The sequence below is a fragment of the Lepisma saccharinum genome, unplaced genomic scaffold (genome assembly GCF_977018435.1).
Source record: "Lepisma saccharinum unplaced genomic scaffold, izLepSacc3.1 HAP1_SCAFFOLD_477, whole genome shotgun sequence".
NCBI classification, from domain to species: domain Eukaryota; kingdom Metazoa; phylum Arthropoda; class Insecta; order Zygentoma; family Lepismatidae; genus Lepisma; species Lepisma saccharinum.
The window spans coordinates 120201-143974 of record NW_028143169.1 but is presented as its reverse complement, the minus strand read 5'-3'; positions in this window follow the sequence as shown (position 1 = coordinate 143974).

Sequence of the window (23774 nt, the reverse complement as noted above, 5' to 3'; positions counted from 1 at the left end):
GTTGAGAAGAAAAGAAAGAAGGAAAGAAAGAAAGAAAGAAGTAAAGAATGAAAGAAATAAAGAAAGAAAGAAGGAAAGAAAGAAAGAATGAAAGAAGGAGAGAGAAAAAATAAGGAAACAATTAAAGAAAGAAGGAAAGAAAGAAAGAAGGAAAGAAGAAAAGAAAGAAAAATGGAAGGAAAGAAAAAGAAAGAATGATGAAAAGGAAAAGGAAAGAAAGAAGGAATGATGGAAAGGAAAAAGGAAAGAAAGAAAGAAGGAAAGATAGAAAGAAAGAAAAAGGAAAAAGAAAGAAAGAAGGAGAGAAGGAAGAAAAGAATTAAAGAAGGAAAGAAAGAAGGAAAGAAATAAAGATAGAAAGATGGAAAGAAAGAAAGAGGGAAGAAAGAAAGAAACAAGTAAAGAAAGAGAGAGATAGATAGTTAGGAAAAAGAAAAGAAGGAAAGAAAGGAAGAAAAGAAGGAAAGAAAGAATGAAGGAAAGAGAGAATGAAGGAGAGAATTAAAGAAAGAAAGTAGGAAAGAAAGAAAGAGAGAAACAAAGAATTAAAGAAAGAAGGAGAGAAAGAAAGAAGGAGAGAAGGAAAGAAAGAAGCAAAGAAAGAAGGAACGAAAAAAGAAAGAAAGAAAGAAAGAAGGAAAAAGGCAGAGGGAAAGAAGGACAGAAAGAATAAATAAAAAAATGAAAGAGAGGAGGAATGAAAGAATTATAGAATGATGGAAAGAAGGAAAGATAGAAAGAAGGAAGGAAGGAAAGAAGAAGGAATTAAAGATAGAGAGAATTAAAGAAAAAAGGGAAAGAAGGAAAGAAAGAAAAACAAAGGATAGAATTATGAAGGAAAGAGAGCAGGAGAGAAAGAAACAAAGAGAGAAGAAAAGAAAGAATTAAAGAAGGAAGCAAATCAGCAAAGAACGACGGAAAGAAGGAAATAGAAAGAAAGAAGAAAAGAAGGAAAAATAACGATAGAAAGAAGGAAAGAGAGATAGATAGGAGATTAAGAAGGAAATAAAGAGGGAAGGAAAGAAAGGAAGAAAGAACGAAGGAAAGAAAGAATGAAAGAAAGATATACATAAGGAAAGAAAGATAGAGAGAAAGATGGAAGGAAAGATTTAAAGAGAGAAGGAAACAAAAAGAGATAGAAGGAAAGAAAGAAAAAGGAAAGAAAGAAAGAATAAAAGAAAGAAAGAAAAAGAGAAAAATAAAGAAGGAAAGAAAGGTTTAAAGAAAGAAGGAAAAAGGAACGATGGAAAGCAAAAAGAAAGAAGAGAGAATTAAAGATAGAAAGAAAGAAAGAAGGAAAGAATGAAACAAGGAAAGAAGGAAAGATAGAAAGATGGAAAGAAATAGAAAGGGAAAAAGGAAGAAACAAGAGAAAAAGAAAGAAAGATGGTTAGGAAGAAAAAGAGAGAAAAAGAAAGATAGAAAAAAGAAGGAAAGAAAGAATGACGGAAAGAGAGAATGAAGAGAGAATAAAACAAAGAAAGAAAGAATTAAAGAAAGAAGGAGAGAAGGAAAGAAAGAAAGAAGTAAAGAATGAAAGAAATAAAGAAAGAAAGAAGGAAAGAAAGAAAGAATGAAAGAAGGAGAGAGAAAATAAGGAAACAATTAAAGAAAGAAGGAAAGAAAGAAAGAAGGAAAGAAGAAAAGAAAGAAAAATGGAAGGAAAGAGAAAGAAAGAATGATGAAAAGGAAAGAAAGAAAGAAGGAATGATGGAAAGGAAAAAAGGAAAGAAAGAAAGAAGGAAAGATAGAAAGAAAGAAAGAAGGAAAAAGAAAGAAAGAAGGAGAGAAGGAAGAAAAGAATGAAAGAAGGAAAGAAAGAAGGAAAGAAATAAAGATAGAAAGATGGAAAGAAAGGAAGAGGGAAGAAAGAAAGAAACAAGTAAAGAAAGAGAGAGATAGATAGTTAGGAAAAAGAAAAGAAGGAAAGAAATAAGGAAGGAAAGAAACAAGAAAGAAAGACAGAAGGAAGGAAAGAAAGAAAGAAGGAAAGAAACAAAGAAAGAAAGAAAGAAAGAATCAAAGAAGGAGAGAAAGATAGAAGCAAAGAAAGAAGGAAAGAAAGAAAGAAAAACAAAGAATGAAGGAAAGAAGGAAATAAAGAAGGAAAAAGAAAGAAGGAAATAAAGAAGGAAAGAAAGAAAGAAGGAATTAGAGAATAAAAGAAAGAAAAAGAAAGAAAGAAAGAAAGAAAGAAGGAAAGAAAGAAATAGAGAAGGAAAGGAAGAATTAAAGAAGGAAGGAGAGAAGGAAAGAAAGAAAGAAAGAAGGAAGGAGAGAAGGAAAGAAAGAAAGAAAGAAGGAAAGAAATAAAAGGGAGAAAGAAAAAAGAAAACAAGGAAAAAATAAAGATAGAAAGAATAAAAGAAAGAGAGATAGATAGAAGAAGAGAAAGAAGGAAAGAAAGAAGTAAGGAAAGAAAGGAAGAAAGAAAGAAGGAAAGAAAGGAAGGAAGAAAGAAGGAAATTAACAAAAATGGAACGAAAGAAAGAAGGAAGGAATGAAAGAAGGAAAGAAAGACGGAAAGAAAGAAAGGTAAAAAGAATGAAAGAAAGAAAGAGTTAAAGAAAGAAACAAGTGAAGAAAGATAGAAAGAAAGATGGATAGGAAGAAGAAAAGAAGGAAGGAAAGAAAGAAAGAAGGAAAGAAAAAGGGAAATAGAAAGAAGGAAAGAAAGATTTAAAGAAAGAAGGAAAGATGGAATCATGGAAAGGAAAAGGAAAGAAAGAAAGAAGGAATGATGGAAAGGAAAAAGGAAAGAGAGAAAGAAGGAGAGATAGAAAGAAAGAAAGAAAAAAGAAGGAAAGAAAGAATGACGGAAAGAGAGAAAGAAGAGAGAATAAAACAAAGAAAGAAAGAATTAAAGAAAGAAGGAGAGAAAGAAAGAAGGAGAGAAGAAAAGAAAGAAGGAAAGAAAGAAAGAAAGAAGTAAAGAATGAAAGAAATAAAGAAAGAAAGAAGGAAAGAAAGAAAGAATGAAAGAAGGAGAGAGAAAAAATAAGGAAACAATTAAAGAAAGAAGGAGAGAAAGAAAGAAGGAAAGAAGAAAAGAAAGAAAAATGGAAGGAAAGAAAAAGAAAGAATGATGAAAAGGAAAAGGAAAGAAAGAAGGAATGATGGAAAGGAAAGATTTAAAGAGAGAAGGAAACAAAAAGAGATAGAAGGAAAGAAAGAAAAAGGAAAGAAAGAAAGAATAAAAGAAAGAAAGAGAAAAAAGGAAAGAAAGGAAAGGAAAGAAGGATAGAGAGAATGAAGGAAAAAAAGAAAGAAGGAAAGAAAGAAACAAAGAAGGACGGAAAGAAGGAAAAAGGGTGAGAAGGAAGGAAAGAAATAAGAAGGAATTAGAGATAGAGAGAATAAAGAAAAATGGAAAGAAGGAAAGATAGAAAGAAGGATAGAATTATGAAGGAAAGAGAGCAGGAGAGAAAGAAACAAAGAGAGAAGAAAAGAAAGAATTAAAGAAGGAAGCAAATCAGGAAAGAACGAAGGAAAGAAGAACATAGAAAGAAAGAAGAAAGTAAAAAAAATAACGATAGAAAGAAGGAAAAAAGAGAGATAGGAGAGAAAGAAGGAAAGAAAGAGGGAAGGAAAGAAAGAGGGAAGGAAAGAAAGGAAGAAAATAAGAAGGAAAGAGAGAATGAAAGAATTAAAGAGGTAAAGGAGGAAAGAAAGATAGAGAGAAAGAAGGAAAATAGATATAAAGAGAGAAGGAAAGAAAGAAGAGATAAGAACGTAAGAAAGAAAGAAAAAAGGAAAGAAAGAAAGAATAAAAGAAAGAAAGAAAAGGAGAAAAATAAAGAAGGAAAGAAAGGTTTAAAGAAAGAAGGAAAAAAGGAATGATGGAAAGGAAAAAGAAAAGTAAGAGAAGGGAAGATAGAAAGAAGGAAATAAAGAAAGAGAGAAGGAAAGAATGAAAGAAATAAAGTAAGAAAGAAGGAAAGAAAGAAGGAATGAAGGATAGACAGAAAGAAAAGGAAAAGAAAGAAGGATAGGAGGAAAGAAAGAAAAAAGAAAGGAAAGTAGGAAAGAGATAAAGAAGGATAGAAGGGAAAACGAAAGAAAGAAAGAAGGAAAGAAAGAAAGAAAGAAGGAAGGAAAAAAGAAAAGAAGGAAAGAGAGAAATAAAGAAGGAAAAAAGAAGGAGTTGGAGATAAAGAGAACTAAAGAAAGAAGGAAAGAAAGAAAGAAGGATATAATTATGAAGGAAAGAAAGATGGAGGAAAAGAAAGATTGACAGAAGGACAGAAAAAAATTAAAAATAGGGGAAGAAAGAAAGAAACAAGTGAAGAATGAAAGATAGATGGATAGGAAGAAGAAAAGAAGGAAGGAAAGAAAGAAAGAAGAAAAGAAAAAGGGAAATAGAAAGAAGGAAAGAAAGATTTAAAGAAAGAAGGAAAGAAGGAACGATGGAAAGCAAAAAGAAAGAAGAGAGAAGGAGAGATAGAAAGAAAGAAAGTAGGAAAGAAAGAAAGGAAGAAGGAAAGAATGAAACAAGTAAAGAAGGAAATATAGAAAGATGGAAAGAAATAGAAAGGGAAAAAGGAAGAAACAAGAGAAAAAGAAAGAGAGATGGTTAGGAAGAAAAAGAGAGAAAAAGAAAGAAAGAAAAAAGAAGGAAAGAAAGAATGACGGAAAGAGAGAAAGAAGAGAGAATAAAACAAAGAAAGAAAGAATTAAAGAAAGAAGGAGAGAAAGAAAGAAGGAGAGAAGAAAAGAAAGAAGGAAAGAAAGAAAGAAGTAAAGAATGAAATAAATAAAGAAAGAAAGAATGAAAGAAGGAGAGAGAGAAAATAAGGAAACAATTAAAGAAAGAAGGAAAGAAAGAAAGAAGGAAAGAAGAAAAGAAAGAAAAATGGAAGGAAAGAAAAAGAAAGAATGATGAAAAGGAAAAGGAAAGAAAGAAGGAATGATGGAAAGGAAAAAGGAAAGGAAGAAAGAAGGAAAGATAGAAAGAAAGAAAAAAGGAAAAAGAAAGAAAGAAGGAGAGAAGGAAGAAAAGAATTAAAGAAGGAAAGAAAGAAGGAAAGAAATAAAGATAGAAAGATGGAAAGAAAGAAAGAGGGAAGAAAGAAAGAAACAAGTAAAGAAAGAGAGAGATAGATAGTTAGGAAAAAGAAAAGAAGGAAAGAAAGAAAGAAAAGAAGGAAAGAAAGAATGAAGGAGAGAGAGAATGAAGGAGAGAATTAAAGAAAGAAAGAAGGAAAGAAAGAAAGAATAAAGGAAAGAGAGAGAAAAAAGGAAAGAAAGAAAAGGAAAGAAGGATAGAGAGAATGAAGGAAAGAAAGAAAGAAAGAAAGAAAGAAAGAAAGAAAAAAGGAAAGAAAGAAAGAAAGCATAAAAGAAAGAAAGAAAAAGAGAAAAATAAAGAAGGAAAGAAAGGTTTAAAGAAAGAAGGAAAAAGGAACGATGGAAAGCAAAAAGAAAGAAGAGAGAAGGAAAGATAGAAAGAAAGAAAGAAGGAAAGAATGAAACAAGGAAAGAAGGAAAGATAGAAAGATGGAAAGAAATAGAAAGGGAAAAAAGGAAGAAACAAGAGAAAAAGAAAGAGAGATGGTTAGGAAGAAAAAGAGAGAAAAAGAAAGATAGAAAAAAGAAGGAAAGAAAGAATGACGGAAAGAGAGAATGAAGAGAGAATAAAACAAAGAAAGAAAGAATTAAAGAAAGAAGGAGAGAAGAAAAGAAAGAAGGAAAGAAAGAAAGAAGTAAAGAATGAAAGAAATAAAGAAAGAAAGAAGGAAAGAAAGAAAGAATGAAAGAAGGAGAGAGAAAATAAGGAAACAATTAAAGAAAGAAGGAAAGAAATAAAGAAGGAAAGAAGAAAAGAAAGAAAAATGGAAGGAAAGAAAAAGAAAGAATGATGAAAAGGAAAGAAAGAAAGAAGGAATGATGGAAAGGAAAAAGGAAAGAAAGAAAGAAGGAAAGATAGAAAGAAAGAAAGAAAAAAAAAGAAAGAAAGAAGGAGAGAAGGAAGAAAAGAATGAAAGAAAGAAGGAAAGAAATAAAGATAGAAAATGGAAAGAAAGAAAGAGGGAAGAAAGAAAAACAAGTAAAGAAAGAGAGAGATAGATAGTTAGGAAAAAGAAAAGAAGGAAAGAAATAAGGAAGGAAAGAAACAAGAAAGAAAGACAGAAGGAAGGAAAGAAAGAAAGAAGGAAAGAAACAAAGAAAGAAAGAAAGAATCAAAGAAGGAGAGAAAGATAGAAGCAAAGAAAGAAGGAAAGAAAGAAAGAAAAACAAAGAATGAAGGAAAGAAGGAAATAAAGAAGGAAAAAGAAAGAAGGAAATAAAGAAGGAAAGAAAGAAAGAAGGAATTAGAGAATAAAAGAAAGAAAAAGAAAGAAAGAAAGAAAGAAAGAAGGAAAGAAAGAAAGAAAGAAAGAAAGAAAAAGAGAAATAAAGATAGAAAGATGGAAAGAAAGAAAGAGGGAAGAAAGAAAGAAACAAGTAAAGAAAGAGAGAGATAGATAGTTAGGAAAAAGAAAAGAAGGAAAGAAATAAGGAAGGAAAGAAACAAGAAAGAAAGACAGAAGGAAGGAAAGAAAGACAGAAGGAAGGAAAGAAAGAAAGAAGGAAAGAAACAAAGAAAGAAAGAAAGAAAGAATCAAAGAAGGAGAGAAAGATAGAAGCAAAGAAAGAAGGAAAGAAAGAAAGAAAAACAAAGAATGAAGGAAAGAAGGAAATAAAGAAGGAAAAAGAAAGAAGGAAATAAAGAAGGAAAGAAAGAAAGAAGGAATTAGAGAATAAAAGAAAGAAAAAGAAAGAAAGAAAGAAAGAAAGAAATAGAGAAGGAAAGGAAGAATTAAAGAAGGAAGGAGAGAAGGAAAGAAAGAAAGAAAGAAGGAAGGAGAGAAGGAAAGAAAGAAAGAAAGAAGGAAAGAAATAAAAGGGAGAAAGAAAAAAGAAAACAAGGAAAAAAAAAAGATAGAAAGAATAAAAGAAAGAGAGATAGATAGAAGAAGAGAAAGAAGGAAAGAAAGAAGTAAGGAAAGAAAGGAAGAAAGAAAGAAGGAAAGAAAGGAAGGAAGAAAGAAGGAAATTAACAAAAATGGAACGAAAGAAAGAAGGAAGGAATGAAAGAAGGAAAGAAAGACGGAAAGAAAGAAAGGTAAAAAGAATGAAAGAAAGAAAGAGTTAAAGAAAGAAACAAGTTAAGAAAGATAGAAAGAAAGATGGATAGGAAGAAGAAAAGAAGGAAGGAAAGAAAGAAAGAAGGAAAGAAAAAGGGAAATAGAAAGAAGGAAAGAAAGATTTAAAGAAAGAAGGAAAGATGGAATCATGGAAAGGAAAAGGAAAGAAAGAAAGAAGGAATGATGGAAAGGAAAAAGGAAAGAGAGAAAGAAGGAGAGATAGAAAGAAAGAAAGAAAAAAAGAAAGAAAGAAGGAGAGAAGGAAGAAAAGAATGAAAGAAAGAAGGAAAGAAATAAAGATAGAAAATGGAAAGAAGAAGGAATTAGAGATAGAGAGAATTAAAGAAAAAAGGGAAAGAAAAAAAGAAAAACAAAGGATAGAATTATGAAGGAAAGAGAGCAGGAGAGAAAGAAACAAAAAGAGAAGAAAAAAATAATTAAAGAAGGAATGAAAGAAGGAAAGAAAGACGAAAAGACGGAAATAGAAAGAAAGAAGAAAAGAAGGAAAAATAACGATTGAAAGAAGGAAAGAGAGATAGATAGGAGTTTAAGAAGGAAATAAAGAGGGAAGGAAAGAAAGGAAGAAAGAAAGAAGGAAAGAAAGAATGAAAGAAAGATAGACATAAGGAAAGAAAGATAGAGAGAAAGATGGAAGGAAAGATTTAAAGAGAGAAGGAAACAAAAAGAGATAGAAGGAAAGAAAGAAAAAGGAATAAAAGAAAGAATAAAAGAAAGATAGAAAAAAGAGGAAAGAAAGAAAAGGAAAGAAGGATAGAGAGAATGAAGGAAAAAAAGAAAGAAGGAAAGAAAGAAACAAAGAAGGACGGAAAGAAGGAAAAAGGGTGAGAAGGAAGGAAAGAAATAAGAAGGAATTAGAGATAGAGAGAATAAAGAAAAATGGATAGAATTAAAGAAAGAAAGAAGGAAAGAATTATGAAGGAAAGAGAGCAGGAGAGAAAGAAACAAAGAGAGAAGAAAAGAAAGAATTAAAGAAGGAAGCAAATCAGGAAAGAACGAAGGAAAGAAGAAAATAGAAAGAAAGAAGAAAGTAAAAAAAAATAACGATAGAAAGAAGGAAAAAAGAGAGATAGGAGAGAAAGAAGGAAAGAAAGAGGGAAGGAAAGAAAGAGGGAAGGAAAGAAAGGAAGAAAACAAGAAGGAAAGAAAGAATGAAAGAATTAAAGAGGGAAAGGAGGAAAGAAAGATAGAGAGAAAGAAGGAAAATAGATATAAAGAGAGAAGGAAAGAAAGAAGAGATAGGAACGTAAGAAAGAAAGAAAAAAGGAAAGAAAGAAAGAATAAAAGAAAGAAAGAAAAAGAGAAAAATAAAGAAGGAAAGAAAGGTTTAAAGAAAGAAGGAAAAAGGGAATGATGGAAAGGAAAAAGAAAAGTAAGAGAAGGGAAGATAGAAAGAAGGAAATAAAGAAAGAGAGAAGGAAAGAATGAAAGAAATAAAGTAAGAAAGAAGGAAAGAAAGAAGGAATGAAGGAAAGACAGAAAGAAAAGGAAAAGAAAGAAGGATAGGAGGAAAGAAAAAAAAAGAAAGGAAAGTAGGAAAGAGATAAAGAAGGATAGAAGGGAAAACGAAAGAAAGAAAGAAGGAAAGAAAGAAAGAAAGAAGGAAGGAAAAAAGAAAAGAAGGAAAGAGAGAAATAAAGAAGGAAAAAAGAAGGAATTGGAGATAAAGAGAACTAAAGAAAGAAGGAAAGAAAGAAAGAAGGATATAATTATGAAGGAAAGAAAGATGGAGGAAAAGAAAGATTGACAGAAGGACAGAAAAAAATTAAAAATAGGGGAAGAAAGAAAGAAACAAGTGAAGAATGAAAGATAGATGGATAGGAAGAAGAAAAGAAGGAAGGAAAGAAAGAAAGAAGAAAAGAAAAAGGGAAATAGAAAGAAGGAAAGAAAGATTTAAAGAAAGAAGGAAAGAAGGAACGATGGAAAGCAAAAAGAAAGAAGAGAGAAGGAGAGATAGAAAGAAAGAAAGTAGGAAAGAAAGAAAGGAAGAAGGAAAGAATGAAACAAGTAAAGAAGGAAAGATAGAAAGATGGAAAGAAATAGAAAGGGAAAAAGGAAGAAACAAGAGAAAAAGAAAGAGAGATGGTTAGGAAGAAAAAGAGAGAAAAAGAAAGAAAGAAAAAAGAAGGAAAGAAAGAATGACGGAAAGAGAGAAAGAAGAGAGAATAAAACAAAGAAAGAAAGAATTAAAGAAAGAAGGAGAGAAAGAAAGAAGGAGAGAAGAAAAGAAAGAAGGAAAGAAAGAAAGAAGTAAAGAATGAAATAAATAAAGAAAGAAAGAATGAAAGAAGGAGAGAGAGAAAATAAGGAAACAATTAAAGAAAGAAGGAAAGAAAGAAAGAAGGAAAGAAGAAAAGAAAGAAAAATGGAAGGAAAGAAAAAGAAAGAATGATGAAAAGGAAAAGGAAAGAAAGAAGGAATGATGGAAAGGAAAAAGGAAAGGAAGAAAGAAGGAAAGATAGAAAGAAAGAAAAAAGGAAAAAGAAAGAAAGAAGGAGAGAAGGAAGAAAAGAATTAAAGAAGGAAAGAAAGAAGGAAAGAAATAAAGATAGAAAGATGGAAAGAAAGAAAGAGGGAAGAAAGAAAGAAACAAGTAAAGAAAGAGAGAGATAGATAGTTAGGAAAAAGAAAAGAAGGAAAGAAAGAAAGAAAAGAAGGAAAGAAAGAATGAAGGAGAGAGAGAATGAAGGAGAGAATTAAAGAAAGAAAGAAGGAAAGAAAGAAAGAATAAAAGAAAGAGAGAGAAAAAAGGAAAGAAAGAAAAGGAAAGAAGGATAGAGAGAATGAAGGAAAGAAAGAAAGAAAGAAAGAAAGAAAAAAGGAAAGAAAGAAAGAAAGCATAAAAGAAAGAAAGAAAAAGAGAAAAATAAAGAAGGAAAGAAAGGTTTAAAGAAAGAAGGAAAAAGGAACGATGGAAAGCAAAAAGAAAGAAGAGAGAAGGAAAGATAGAAAGAAAGAAAGAAGGAAAGAATGAAACAAGGAAAGAAGGAAAGATAGAAAGATGGAAAGAAATAGAAAGGGAAAAAAGGAAGAAACAAGAGAAAAAGAAAGAGAGATGGTTAGGAAGAAAAAGAGAGAAAAAGAAAGATAGAAAAAAGAAGGAAAGAAAGAATGACGGAAAGAGAGAATGAAGAGAGAATAAAACAAAGAAAGAAAGAATTAAAGAAAGAAGGAGAGAAGAAAAGAAAGAAGGAAAGAAAGAAAGAAGTAAAGAATGAAAGAAATAAAGAAAGAAAGAAGGAAAGAAAGAAAGAATGAAAGAAGGAGAGGGAAAATAAGGAAACAATTAAAGAAAGAAGGAAAGAAAGAAAGAAGGAAAGAAGAAAAGAAAGAAAAATGGAAGGAAAGAAAAATAAAGAATGATGAAAAGGAAAGAAAGAAAGAAGGAATGATGGAAAGGAAAAAGGAAAGAAAGAAAGAAGGAAAGATAGAAAGAAAGAAAGAAGGAAAAAGAAAGAAAGAAGGAGAGAAGGAAGAAAAGAATGAAAGAAGGAAAGAAAGAAGGAAAGAAATAAAGATAGAAAGATGGAAAGAAAGAAAGAGGGAAGAAAGAAAGAAACAAGTAAAGAAAGAGAGAGATAGATAGTTAGGAAAAAGAAAAGAAGGAAAGAAATAAGGAAGGAAAGAAACAAGAAAGAAAGACAGAAGGAAGGAAAGAAAGAAAGAAGGAAAGAAACAAAGAAAGAAAGAAAGAAAGAATCAAAGAAGGAGAGAAAGATAGAAGCAAAGAAAGAAGGAAAGAAAGAAAGAAAAACAAAGAATGAAGGAAAGAAGGAAATAAAGAATAAAAAAGAAAGAAGGAAATAAAGAAGGAAAGAAAGAAAGAAGGAATTAGAGAATAAAAGAAAGAAAAAGAAAGAAAGAAAGAAAGAAAGAAAGAAGGAAAGAAAGAAATAGAGAAGGAAAGGAAGAATTAAAGAAGGAAGGAGAGAAGGAAAGAAAGAAAGAAAGAAGGAAGGAGAGAAGGAAAGAAAGAAAGAAAGAAGGAAAGAAATAAAAGGGAGAAAGAAAAAAGAAAACAAGGAAAAAAATAAAGATAGAAAGAATAAAAGAAAGAGAGATAGATAGAAGAAGAGAAAGAAGGAAAGAAAGAAGTAAGGAAAGAAAGGAAGAAAGAAAGAAGGAAAGAAAGGAAGGAAGAAAGAAGGAAATTAACAAAAATGGAACGAAAGAAAGAAGGAAGGAATGAAAGAAGGAAAGAAAGACGGAAAGAAAGAAAGGTAAAAAGAATGAAAGAAAGAAAGAGTTAAAGAAAGAAACAAGTGAAGAAAGATAGAAAGAAAGATGGATAGGAAGAAGAAAAGAAGGAAGGAAAGAAAGAAAGAAGGAAAGAAAAAGGGAAATAGAAAGAAGGAAAGAAAGATTTAAAGAAAGAAGGAAAGATGGAATCATGGAAAGGAAAAGGAAAGAAAGAAAGAAGGAATGATGGAAAGGAAAAAGGAAAGAGAGAAAGAAGGAGAGATAGAAAGAAAGAAAGAAAAAAAAAAGAAAGAAAGAAGGAGAGAAGGAAGAAAAGAATGAAAGAAAGAAGGAAAGAAATAAAGATAGAAAATGGAAAGAAAGAAAGAGGGAAGAAAGAAAGAAACGAGTGAAGAAAGAGAGAGAGAGACATAGTTAGGAAGAAGAAAAGAAGGAAAAAAAGAAAGAAAGGAAGGAAAGAAAGAATGAAGGAAAGAGAGAATGAAGGAGAGAATTAAAGAAAGAAAGAAGGAAAGAAAGAAAGAGAGAAACAAAGAATTAAAGAAAGAAGGAGAGAAAGAAAGAAGGAGAGAAGGAAAGAAAGAAGCAAAGAAAGAAGGAACGAAAGAAGAAAGAAAGAAAGAAAGAAAGAAGGAAAAAAGGCAGGGGGAAAGAAGGAAAGAAAGAATAAATAAAAAAATGAAAGAGAGGAGGAATGAAAGAATTATAGAATGAGGGAAAGAAGGAAAGTTAGAAAGAAAGAAGGAAGGAAAGAAGAAGGAATTAGAGATAGAGAGAATTAAAGAAAAAAGGGAAAGAAAAAAAAGAAAAACAAAGGATAGAATTATGAAGGAAAGAGAGCAGGAGAGAAAGAAACAAAAAGAGAAGAAAAAAATAATTAAAGAAAGAATGAAAGAAGGAAAGAAAGACGGAAAGACGGAAATAGAAAGAAAGAAGAAAAGAAGGAAAAATAACGATAGAAAGAAGGAAAGAGAGATAGATAGGAGATTAAGAAGGAAATAAAGAGGGAAGGAAAGAAAGGAAGAAAGAAAGAAGGAAAGAAAGAATGAAAGAAAGGTAGACATAAGGAAAGAAAGATAGAGAGAAAGATGGAAGGAAAGATTTAAAGAGAGAAGGAAACAAAAAGAGATAGAAGGAAAGAAAGAAAAAGGAAAGAAAGAAAGAATAAAAGAAAGAAAGAGAAAAAAGGAAAGAAAGAAAAGGAAAGAAGGATAGAGAGAATGAAGAAAAAAAGAAAGAAGGAAAGAAAGAAACAAAGAAGGACGGAAAGAAGGAAAAAGGGTGAGAAGGAAGGAAAGAAATAAGAAGGAATTAGAGATAGAGAGAATAAAGAAAAATGGAAAGAAGGAAAGATAGAAAGAAGGATAGAATTATGAAGGAAAGAGAGCAGGAGAGAAAGAAACGAAGTGAGAAGAAAAGAAAGAATTAAAGAAGGAAGCAAATCAAAAAAGAACGAAGGAAAGAAGAAAATAGAAAGAAAGAAGAAAGTATAAAAAATAACGATAGAAAGAAGGAAAAAAGAGAGATAGGAGAGAAAGAATGAAAGAATTAAAGAGGGAAAGGAGGAAAGAGAGATAGAGAGAAAGAAGGAAAATAGATATAAAGAGAGAAGGAAAGAAAGAAGAGATAGGAACGTAAGAAAGAAAGAAAAAAGGAAACAAAGAAAGAATAAAAGAAAGAAAGAAAAAGAGAAAAATAAAGAAGGAAAGAAAGGTTTAAAGAAAGAAGGAAAAAAGGAATGATGGAAAGGAAAAAGAAAAGTAAGAGAAGGGAAGATAGAAAGAAGGAAATAAAGAAAGAGAGAAGGAAAGAATGAAAGAAATAAAGTAAGAAAGAAGGAAAGAAAGAAGGAATGAAGGAAAGACAGAAAGAAAAGGAAAAGAAAGAAGGATAGGAGGAAAGAAAGAAAAAAGAAAGGAAAGTAGGAAAGAGATAAAGAAGGGTAGAAGGGAAAACGAAAGAAAGAAAGAAGGAAAGAAAGAAAGAAAGAAGGAAGGAAAAAAGAAAAGAAGGAAAGAGAGAAATAAAGAAGGAAAAAAGAAGGAATTGGAGATAAAGAGAACTAAAGAAAGAAGGAAAGAAGGAAAGAAAGAAAGAAGGATATAATTATGAAGGAAAGAAAGATGGAGGAAAAGAAAGATTGACAGAAGGACAGAAAAAAATTAAAAATAGGGGAAGAAAGAAAGAAACAAGTGAAGAATGAAAGATAGATGGATAGGAAGAAGAAAAGAAGGAAGGAAAGAAAGAAAGAAGAAAAGAAAAAGGGAAATAGAAAGAAGGAAAGAAAGATTTAAAGAAAGAAGGAAAGAAGGAACGATGGAAAGCAAAAAGAAAGAAGAGAGAAGGAGAGATAGAAAGAAAGAAAGTAGGAAAGAAAGAAAGGAAGAAGGAAAGAATGAAACAAGTAAAGAAGGAAAGATAGAAAGATGGAAAGAAATAGAAAGGGAAAAAGGAAGAAACAAGAGAAAAAGAAAGAGAGTTGGTTAGGAAGAAAAAGAGAGAAAAAGAAAGAAAGAAAAAAGAAGGAAAGAAAGAATGACGGAAAGAGAGAAAGAAGAGAGAATAAAACAAAGAAAGAAAGAATTAAAGAAAGAAGGAGAGAAAGAAAGAAGGAGAGAAGAAAAGAAAGAAGGAAAGAAAGAAAGAAAGAAGTAAAGAATGAAAGAAATAAAGAAAGAAAGAAGGAAAGAAAGAAAGAATGAAAGAAGGAGAGAGAAAAAATAAGGAAACAATTAAAGAAAGAAGGAAAGAAAGAAAGAAGGAAAGAAGAAAAGAAAGAAAAATGGAAGGAAAGAAAAAGAAAGAATGATGAAAAGGAAAAGGAAAGAAAGAAGGAATGATGGAAAGGAAAGATTTAAAGAGAGAAGGAAACAAAAAGAGATAGAAGGAAAGAAAGAAAAAGGAAAGAAAGAAAGAATAAAAGAAAGAAAGAGAAAAAAGGAAAGAAAGAAAAGGAAAGAAGGATAGAGAGAATGAAGGAAAAAAAGAAAGAAGGAAAAAAAGAAACAAAGAAGGACGGAAAGAAGGAAAAAGGGTGAGAAGGAAGGAAAGAAATAAGAAGGAATTAGAGATAGAGAGAATAAAGAAAAATGGAAAGAAGGAAAGATAGAAAGAAGGATAGAATTATGAAGGAAAGAGAGCAGGAGAGAAAGAAACAAAGAGAGAAGAAAAGAAAGAACTAAAGAAGGAAGCAAATCGGGAAAGAACGAAGGAAAGAAGAACATAGAAAGAAAGAAGAAAGTAAAAAAAATAACGATAGAAAGAAGGAAAACAGAGAGATAGGAGAGAAAGAAGGAAAGAAAGAGGGAAGGAAAGAAAGAGGGAAGGAAAGAAAGGAAGAAAACAAGAAGGAAAGAAAGAATGAAAGAATTAAAGAGGTAAAGGAGGAAAGAAAGATACAGAGAAAGAAGGAAAATAGATATAAAGAGAGAAGGAAAGAAAGAAGAGATAGGAACGTAAGAAAGAAAGAAAAAAAGGAAAGAAAGAAAGAATAAAAGAAAGAAAGAAAAGGAGAAAAATAAAGAAGGAAAGAAAGGTTTAAAGAAAGAAGGAAAAAAGGAATGATGGAAAGGAAAAAGAAAAGTAAGAGAAGGGAAGATAGAAAGAAGGAAATAAAGAAAGAGAGAAGGAAAGAATGAAAGAAATAAAGTAAGAAAGAAGGAAAGAAAGAAGGAATGAAGGAAAGACAGAAAGAAAAGGAAAAGAAAGAAGGATAGGAGGAAAGAAAGAAAAAAGAAAGGAAAGTAGGAAAGAGATAAAGAAGGATAGAAGGGAAAACGAAAGAAAGAAAGAAGGAAAGAAAGAAAGAAAGAAGGAAGGAAAAAAGAAAAGAAGGAAAGAGAGAAATAAAGAAGGAAAAAAGAAGGAATTGGAGATAAAGAGAACTAAAGAAAGAAGGAAAGAAGGAAAGAAAGAAAGAAGGATATAATTATGAAGGAAAGAAATATGGAGGAAAAGAAAGATTGACAGAAGGACAGAAAAAAATTAAAAATAGGGGAAGAAAGAAAGAAACAAGTGAAGAATGAAAGATAGATGGATAGGAAGAAGAAAATAAGGAAGGAAAGAAAGAAAGAAGAAAAGAAAAAGGGAAATAGAAAGAAGGAAAGAAAGATTTAAAGAAAGAAGGAAAGAAGGAACGATGGAAAGCAAAAAGAAAGAAGAGAGAAGGAGAGATAGAAAGAAAGAAAGTAGGAAAGAAAGAAAGGAAGAAGGAAAGAATGAAACAAGTAAAGATGGAAAGATAGAAAGATGGAAAGAAATAGAAAGGGAAAAAGGAAGAAACAAGAGAAAAAGAAAGAGAGATGGTTAGGAAGAAAAAGAGAGAAAAAGAAAGAAAGAAAAAAGAAGGAAAGAAAGAATGACGGAAAGAGAGAAAGAAGAGAGAATAAAACAAAGAAAGAAAGAATTAAAGAAAGAAGGAGAGAAAGAAAGAAGGAGAGAAGAAAAGAAAGAAGGAAAGAAAGAAAGAAGTAAAGAATGAAAGAAATAAAGAAAGAAAGAATGAAAGAAGGAGAGAGAGAAAATAAGGAAACAATTAAAGAAAGAAGGAAAGAAAGAAAGAAGGAAAGAAGAAAAGAAAGAAAAATGGAAGGAAAGAAAAAGAAAGAATGATGAAAAGGAAAAGGAAAGAAAGAAGGAATGATGGAAAGGAAAAAGGAAAGAAAGAAAGAAGGAAAGATAGAAAGAAAGAAAAAAGGAAAAAGAAAGAAAGAAGGAGAGAAGGAAGAAAAGAATTAAAGAAGGAAAGAAAGAAGGAAAGAAATAAAGATAGAAAGATGGAAAGAAAGAAAGAGGGAAGAAAGAAAGAAACAAGTAAAGAAAGAGAGAGATAGATAGTTAGGAAAAAGAAAAGAAGGAAAGAAAGAAAGAAAAGAAGGAAAGAAAGAATGAAGGAGAGAGAGAATGAAGGAGAGAATTAAAGAAAGAAAGAAGGAAAGAAAGAAAGAATAAAAGAAAGAGAGAGAAAAAAGGAAAGAAAGAAAAGGAAAGAAGGATAGAGAGAATGAAGGAAAGAAAGAAAGAAAGAAAGAAAGAAAAAAGGAAAGAAAGAAAGAAAGCATAAAAGAAAGAAAGAAAAAGAGAAAAATAAAGAAGGAAAGAAAGGTTTAAAGAAAGAAGGAAAAAGGAACGATGGAAAGCAAAAAGAAAGAAGAGAGAAGGAAAGATAGAAAGAAAGAAAGAAGGAAAGAATGAAACAAGGAAAGAAGGAAAGATAGAAAGATGGAAAGAAATAGAAAGGGAAAAAAGGAAGAAACAAGAGAAAAAGAAAGAGAGATGGTTAGGAAGAAAAAGAGAGAAAAAGAAAGATAGAAAAAAGAAGGAAAGAAAGAATGACGGAAAGAGAGAATGAAGAGAGAATAAAACAAAGAAAGAAAGAATTAAAGAAAGAAGGAGAGAAGAAAAGAAAGAAGGAAAGAAAGAAAGAAGTAAAGAATGAAAGAAATAAAGAAAGAAAGAAGGAAAGAAAGAAAGAATGAAAGAAGGAGAGGGAAAATAAGGAAACAATTAAAGAAAGAAGGAAAGAAAGAAAGAAGGAAAGAAGAAAAGAAAGAAAAATGGAAGGAAAGAAAAAGAAAGAATGATGAAAAGGAAAGAAAGAAAGAAGGAATGATGGAAAGGAAAAAGGAAAGAAAGAAAGAAGGAAAGATAGAAAGAAAGAAAGAAGGAAAAAGAAAGAAAGAAGGAGAGAAGGAAGAAAAGAATGAAAGAAGGAAAGAAAGAAGGAAAGAAATAAAGATAGAAAGATGGAAAGAAAGAAAGAGGGAAGAAAGAAAGAAACAAGTAAAGAAAGAGAGAGATAGATAGTTAGGAAAAAGAAAAGAAGGAAAGAAATAAGGAAGGAAAGAAACAAGAGAGAAAGACAGAAGGAAGGAAAGAACGAAAGAAGGAAAGAAACAAAGAAAGAAAGAAAGAAAGAATCAAAGAAGGAGAGAAAGATAGAAGCAAAGAAAGAAGGAAAGAAAGAAAGAAAAACAAAGAATGAAGGAAAGAAGGAAATAAAGAAGGAAAAAGAAAGAAGGAAATAAAGAAGGAAAGAAAGAAAGAAGGAATTAGAGAATAAAAGAAAGAAAAAGAAAGAAAGAAAGAAAGAAAGAAGGAAAGAAAGAAATAGAGAAGGAAAGGAAGAATTATAGAAGGAAGGAGAGAAGGAAAGAAAGAAAGAAAGAAGGAAGGAGAGAAGGAAAGAAAGAAAGAAAGAAGGAAAGAAATAAAAGGGAGAAAGAAAAAAGAAAACAAGGAAAAAATAAAGATAGAAAGAATAAAAGAAAGAGAGATAGATAGAAGAAGAGAAAGAAGGAAAGAAAGAAGTAAGGAAAGAAAGGAAGAAAGAAAGAAGGAAAGAAAGGAAGGAAGAAAGAAGGAAATTAACAAAAATGGAACGAAAGAAAGAAGGAAGGAATGAAAGAAGGAAAGAAAGACGGAAAGAAAGAAAGGTAAATAGAATGAAAGAAAGAAAGAGTTAAAGAAAGAAACAAGTGAAGAAAGATAGAAAGAAAGATGGATAGGAAGAAGAAAAGAAGGAAGGAAAGAAAGAAAGAAGGAAAGAAAAAGGGAAATAGAAAGAAGGAAAGAAAGATTTAAAGAAAGAAGGAAAGATGGAATCATGGAAAGGAAAAGGAAAGAAAGAAAGAAGGAATGATGGAAAGGAAAAAGGAAAGAGAGAAAGAAGGAGAGATAGAAAGAAAGAAAGAAAAAAAAAGAAAGAAAGAAGGAGAGAAGGAAGAAAAGAATGAAAGAAAGAAGGAAAGAAATAAAGATAGAAAATGGAAAGAAAGAAAGAGGGAAGAAAGAAAGAAACGAGTGAAGAAAGAGAGAGAGAGACATAGTTAGGAAGAAGAAAAGAAGGAAAAAAGAAAGAAAGGAAGGAAAGAAAGAATGAAGGAAAGAGAGAATGAAGGAGAGAATTAAAGAAAGAAAGAAGGAAAGAAAGAAAGAGAGAAACAAAGAATTAAAGAAAGAAGGAGAGAAAGAAAGAAGGAGAGAAGGAAATAAAGAAGCAAAGAAAGAAGGAACGAAAGAAGAAAGAAAGAAAGAAAGAAAGAAGGAAAAAAGGCAGGGGGAAAGAAGGAAAGAAAGAATAAATAAAAAAATGAAAGAGAGGAGGAATGAAAGAATTATAGAATGAGGGAAAGAAGGAAAGTTAGAAAGAAAGAAGGAAGGAAAGAAGAAGGAATTAGAGATAGAGAGAATTAAAGAAAAAAGGGAAAGAAAAAAAAGAAAAACAAAGGATAGAATTATGAAGGAAAGAGAGCAGGAGAGAAAGAAACAAAAAGAGAAGAAAAAAATAATTAAAGAAAGAATGAAAGAAGGAAAGAAAGACGGAAAGACGGAAATAGAAAGAAAGAAGAAAAGAAGGAAAAATAACGATAGAAAGAAGGAAAGAGAGATAGATAGGAGATTAAGAAGGAAATAAAGAGGGAAGGAAAGAAAGGAAGAAAGAAAGAAGGAAAGAAAGAATGAAAGAAAGGTAGACATAAGGAAAGAAAGATAGAGAGAAAGATGGAAGGAAAGATTTAAAGAGAGAAGGAAACAAAAGAGATAGAAGGAAAGAAAGAAAAAGGAAAGAAAGAAAGAATAAAAGAAAGAAAGAGAAAAAAGGAAAGAAAGAAAAGGAAAGAAGGATAGAGAGAATGAAGAAAAAAAGAAAGAAGGAAAGAAAGAAACAAAGAAGGACGGAAAGAAGGAAAAAGGGTGAGAAAGAAGGAAGGAAATAAGAAGGAATTAGAGATAGAGAGAATAAAGAAAAATGGAAAGAAGGAAAGATAGAAAGAAGGATAGAATTATGAAGGAAAGAGAGCAGGAGAGAAAGAAACAAAGTGAGAAGAAAAGAAAGAATTAAAGAAGGAAGCAAATCAAAAAAGAACGAAGGAAAGAAGAAAATAGAAAGAAAGAAGAAAGTATAAAAAATAACGATAGAAAGAAGGAAAAAAGAGAGATAGGAGAGAAAGAATGAAAGAATTAAAGAGGGAAAGGAGGAAAGAGAGATAGAGAGAAAGAAGGAAAATAGATATAAAGAGAGAAGGAAAGAAAGAAGAGATAGGAACGTAAGAAAGAAAGAAAAAAGGAAACAAAGAAAGAATAAAAGAAAGAAAGAAAAAGAGAAAAATAAAGAAGGAAAGAAAGGTTTAAAGAAAGAAGGAAAAAAGGAATGATAGAAAGGAAAAAGAAAAGTAAGAGAAGGGAAGATAGAAAGAAGGAAATAAAGAAAGAGAGAAGGAAAGAATGAAAGAAATAAAGTAAGAAAGAAGGAAAGAAAGAAGGAATGAAGGAAAGACAGAAAGAAAAGGAAAAGAAAGAAGGATAGGAGGAAAGAAAGAAAAAAGAAAGGAAAGTAGGAAAGAGATAAAGAAGGATAGAAGGGAAAACGAAAGAAAGAAAGAAGGAAAGAAAGAAAGAAAGAAGGAAGGAAAAAAGAAAAGAAGGAAAGAGAGAAATAAAGAAGGAAAAAAGAAGGAATTGGAGATAAAGAGAACTAAAGAAAGAAGGAAAGAAAGAAAGAAGGATATAATTATGAAGGAAAGAAAGATGGAGGAAAAGAAAGATTGACAGAAGGACAGAAAAAAATTAAAAATAGGGGAAGAAAGAAAGAAACAAGTGAAGAATGAAAGATAGATGGATAGGAAGAAGAAAAGAAGGAAGGAAAGAAAGAAAGAAGAAAAGAAAAAGGGAAATAGAAAGAAGGAAAGAAAGATTTAAAGAAAGAAGGAAAGAAGGAACGATGGAAAGCAAAAAGAAAGAAGAGAGAAGGAGAGATAGAAAGAAAGAAAGTAGGAAAGAAAGAAAGAAAGTAGGAAAGAAAGAAAGGAAGAAGGAAAGAATGAAACAAGTAAAGAAGGAAAGATAGAAAGATGGAAAGAAATAGAAAGGGAAAAAGGAAGAAACAAGAGAAAAAGAAAGAGAGTTGGTTAGGAAGAAAAAGAGAGAAAAAGAAAGAAAGAAAAAAGAAGGAAAGAAAGAATGACGGAAAGAGAGAAAGAAGAGAGAATAAAACAAAGAAAGAAAGAATTAAAGAAAGAAGGAGAGAAAGAAAGAAGTTGAGAAGAAAAGAAAGAAGGAAAGAAAGAAAGAAAGAAGTAAAGAATGAAAGAAATAAAGAAAGAAAGAAGGAAAGAAAGAAAGAATGAAAGAAGGAGAGAGAAAAAATAAGGAAACAATTAAAGAAAGAAGGAAAGAAAGAAAGAAGGAAAGAAGAAAAGAAAGAAAAATGGAAGGAAAGAAAAAGAAAGAATGATGAAAAGGAAAAGGAAAGAAAGAAGGAATGATGGAAAGGAAAAAGGAAAGAAAGAAAGAAGGAAAGATAGAAAGAAAGAAAAAGGAAAAAGAAAGAAAGAAGGAGAGAAGGAAGAAAAGAATTAAAGAAGGAAAGAAAGAAGGAAAGAAATAAAGATAGAAAGATGGAAAGAAAGAAAGAGGGAAGAAAGAAAGAAACAAGTAAAGAAAGAGAGAGATAGATAGTTAGGAAAAAGAAAAGAAGGAAAGAAAGGAAGAAAAGAAGGAAAGAAAGAATGAAGGAAAGAGAGAATGAAGGAGAGAATTAAAGAAAGAAAGTAGGAAAGAAAGAAAGAGAGAAACAAAGAATTAAAGAAAGAAGGAGAGAAAGAAAGAAGGAGAGAAGGAAAGAAAGAAGCAAAGAAAGAAGGAACGAAAAAAGAAAGAAAGAAAGAAAGAAGGAAAAAGGCAGAGGGAAAGAAGGACAGAAAGAATAAATAAAAAAATGAAAGAGAGGAGGAATGAAAGAATTATAGAATGATGGAAAGAAGGAAAGATAGAAAGAAGGAAGGAAGGAAAGAAGAAGGAATTAAAGATAGAGAGAATTAAAGAAAAAAGGGAAAGAAGGAAAGAAAGAAAAACAAAGGATAGAATTATGAAGGAAAGAGAGCAGGAGAGAAAGAAACAAAGAGAGAAGAAAAGAAAGAATTAAAGAAGGAAGCAAATCAGCAAAGAACGACGGAAAGAAGGAAATAGAAAGAAAGAAGAAAAGAAGGAAAAATAACGATAGAAAGAAGGAAAGAGAGATAGATAGGAGATTAAGAAGGAAATAAAGAGGGAAGGAAAGAAAGGAAGAAAGAACGAAGGAAAGAAAGAATGAAAGAAAGATATACATAAGGAAAGAAAGATAGAGAGAAAGATGGAAGGAAAGATTTAAAGAGAGAAGGAAACAAAAAGAGATAGAAGGAAAGAAAGAAAAAGGAAAGAAAGAAAGAATAAAAGAAAGAAAGAAAAAGAGAAAAATAAAGAAGGAAAGAAAGGTTTAAAGAAAGAAGGAAAAAGGAACGATGGAAAGCAAAAAGAAAGAAGAGAGAATTAAAGATAGAAAGAAAGAAAGAAGGAAAGAATGAAACAAGGAAAGAAGGAAAGATAGAAAGATGGAAAGAAATAGAAAGGGAAAAAGGAAGAAACAAGAGAAAAAGAAAGAAAGATGGTTAGGAAGAAAAAGAGAGAAAAAGAAAGATAGAAAAAAGAAGGAAAGAAAGAATGACGGAAAGAGAGAATGAAGAGAGAATAAAACAAAGAAAGAAAGAATTAAAGAAAGAAGGAGAGAAGGAAAGAAAGAAAGAAGTAAAGAATGAAAGAAATAAAGAAGGAAAGAAGGAAAGAAAGAAAGAATGAAAGAAGGAGAGAGAAAATAAGGAAACAATTAAAGAAAGAAGGAAAGAAAGAAAGAAGGAAAGAAGAAAAGAAAGAAAAATGGAAGGAAAGAGAAAGAAAGAATGATGAAAAGGAAAGAAAGAAAGAAGGAATGATGGAAAGGAAAAAAGGAAAGAAAGAAAGAAGAAAAGATAGAAAGAAAGAAAGAAGGAAAAAGAAAGAAAGAAGGAGAGAAGGAAGAAAAGAATGAAAGAAGGAAAGAAAGAAGGAAAGAAATAAAGATAGAAAGATGGAAAGAAAGGAAGAGGGAAGAAAGAAAGAAACAAGTAAAGAAAGAGAGAGATAGATAGTTAGGAAAAAGAAAAGAAGGAAAGAAATAAGGAAGGAAAGAAACAAGAAAGAAAGACAGAAGGAAGGAAAGAAAGAAAGAAGGAAAGAAACAAAGAAAGAAAGAAAGAAAGAATCAAAGAAGGAGAGAAAGATAGAAGCAAAGAAAGAAGGAAAGAAAGAAAGAAAAACAAAGAATGAAGGAAAGAAGGAAATAAAGAAGGAAAAAGAAAGAAGGAAATAAAGAAGGAAAGAAAGAAAGAAGGAATTAGAGAATAAAAGAAAGAAAAAGAAAGAAAGAAAGAAAGAAAGAAGGAAAGAAAGAAATAGAGAAGGAAAGGAAGAATTAAAGAAGGAAGGAGAGAAGGAAAGAAAGAAAGAAAGAAGGAAGGAGAGAAGGAAAGAAAGAAAGAAAGAAGGAAAGAAATAAAAGGGAGAAAGAAAAAAGAAAACAAGGAAAAAATAAAGATAGAAAGAATAAAAGAAAGAGAGATAGATAGAAGAAGAGAAAGAAGGAAAGAAAGAAGTAAGGAAAGAAAGGAAGAAAGAAAGAAGGAAAGAAAGGAAGGAAGAAAGAAGGAAATTAACAAAAATGGAACGAAAGAAAGAAGGAAGGAATGAAAGAAGGAAAGAAAGACGGAAAGAAAGAAAGGTAAAAAGAATGAAAGAAAGAAAGAGTTAAAGAAAGAAACAAGTGAAGAAAGATAGAAAGAAAGATGGATAGGAAGAAGAAAAGAAGGAAGGAAAGAAAGAAAGAAGGAAAGAAAAAGGGAAATAGAAAGAAGGAAAGAAAGATTTAAAGAAAGAAGGAAAGATGGAATCATGGAAAGGAAAAGGAAAGAAAGAAAGAAGGAATGATGGAAAGGAAAAAGGAAAGAGAGAAAGAAGGAGAGATAGAAAGAAAGAAAGAAAAAAGAAGGAAAGAAAGAATGACGGAAAGAGAGAAAGAAGAGAGAATAAAACAAAGAAAGAAAGAATTAAAGAAAGAAGGAGAGAAAGAAAGAAGGAGAGAAGAAAAGAAAGAAGGAAAGAAAGAAAGAAAGAAGTAAAGAATGAAAGAAATAAAGAAAGAAAGAAGGAAAGAAAGAAAGAATGAAAGAAGGAGAGAGAAAAAATAAGGAAACAATTAAAGAAAGAAGGAGAGAAAGAAAGAAGGAAAGAAGAAAAGAAAGAAAAATGGAAGGAAAGAAAAAGAAAGAATGATGAAAAGGAAAAGGAAAGAAAGAAGGAATGATGGAAAGGAAAGATTTAAAGAGAGAAGGAAACAAAAAGAGATAGAAGGAAAGAAAGAAAAAGGAAAGAAAGAAAGAATAAAAGAAAGAAAGAGAAAAAAGGAAAGAAAGAAAAGGAAAGAAGGATAGAGAGAATGAAGGAAAAAAAGAAAGAAGGAAAGAAAGAAACAAAGAAGGACGGAAAGAAGGAAAAAGGGTGAGAAGGAAGGAAAGAAATAAGAAGGAATTAGAGATAGAGAGAATAAAGAAAAATGGAAAGAAGGAAAGATAGAAAGAAGGA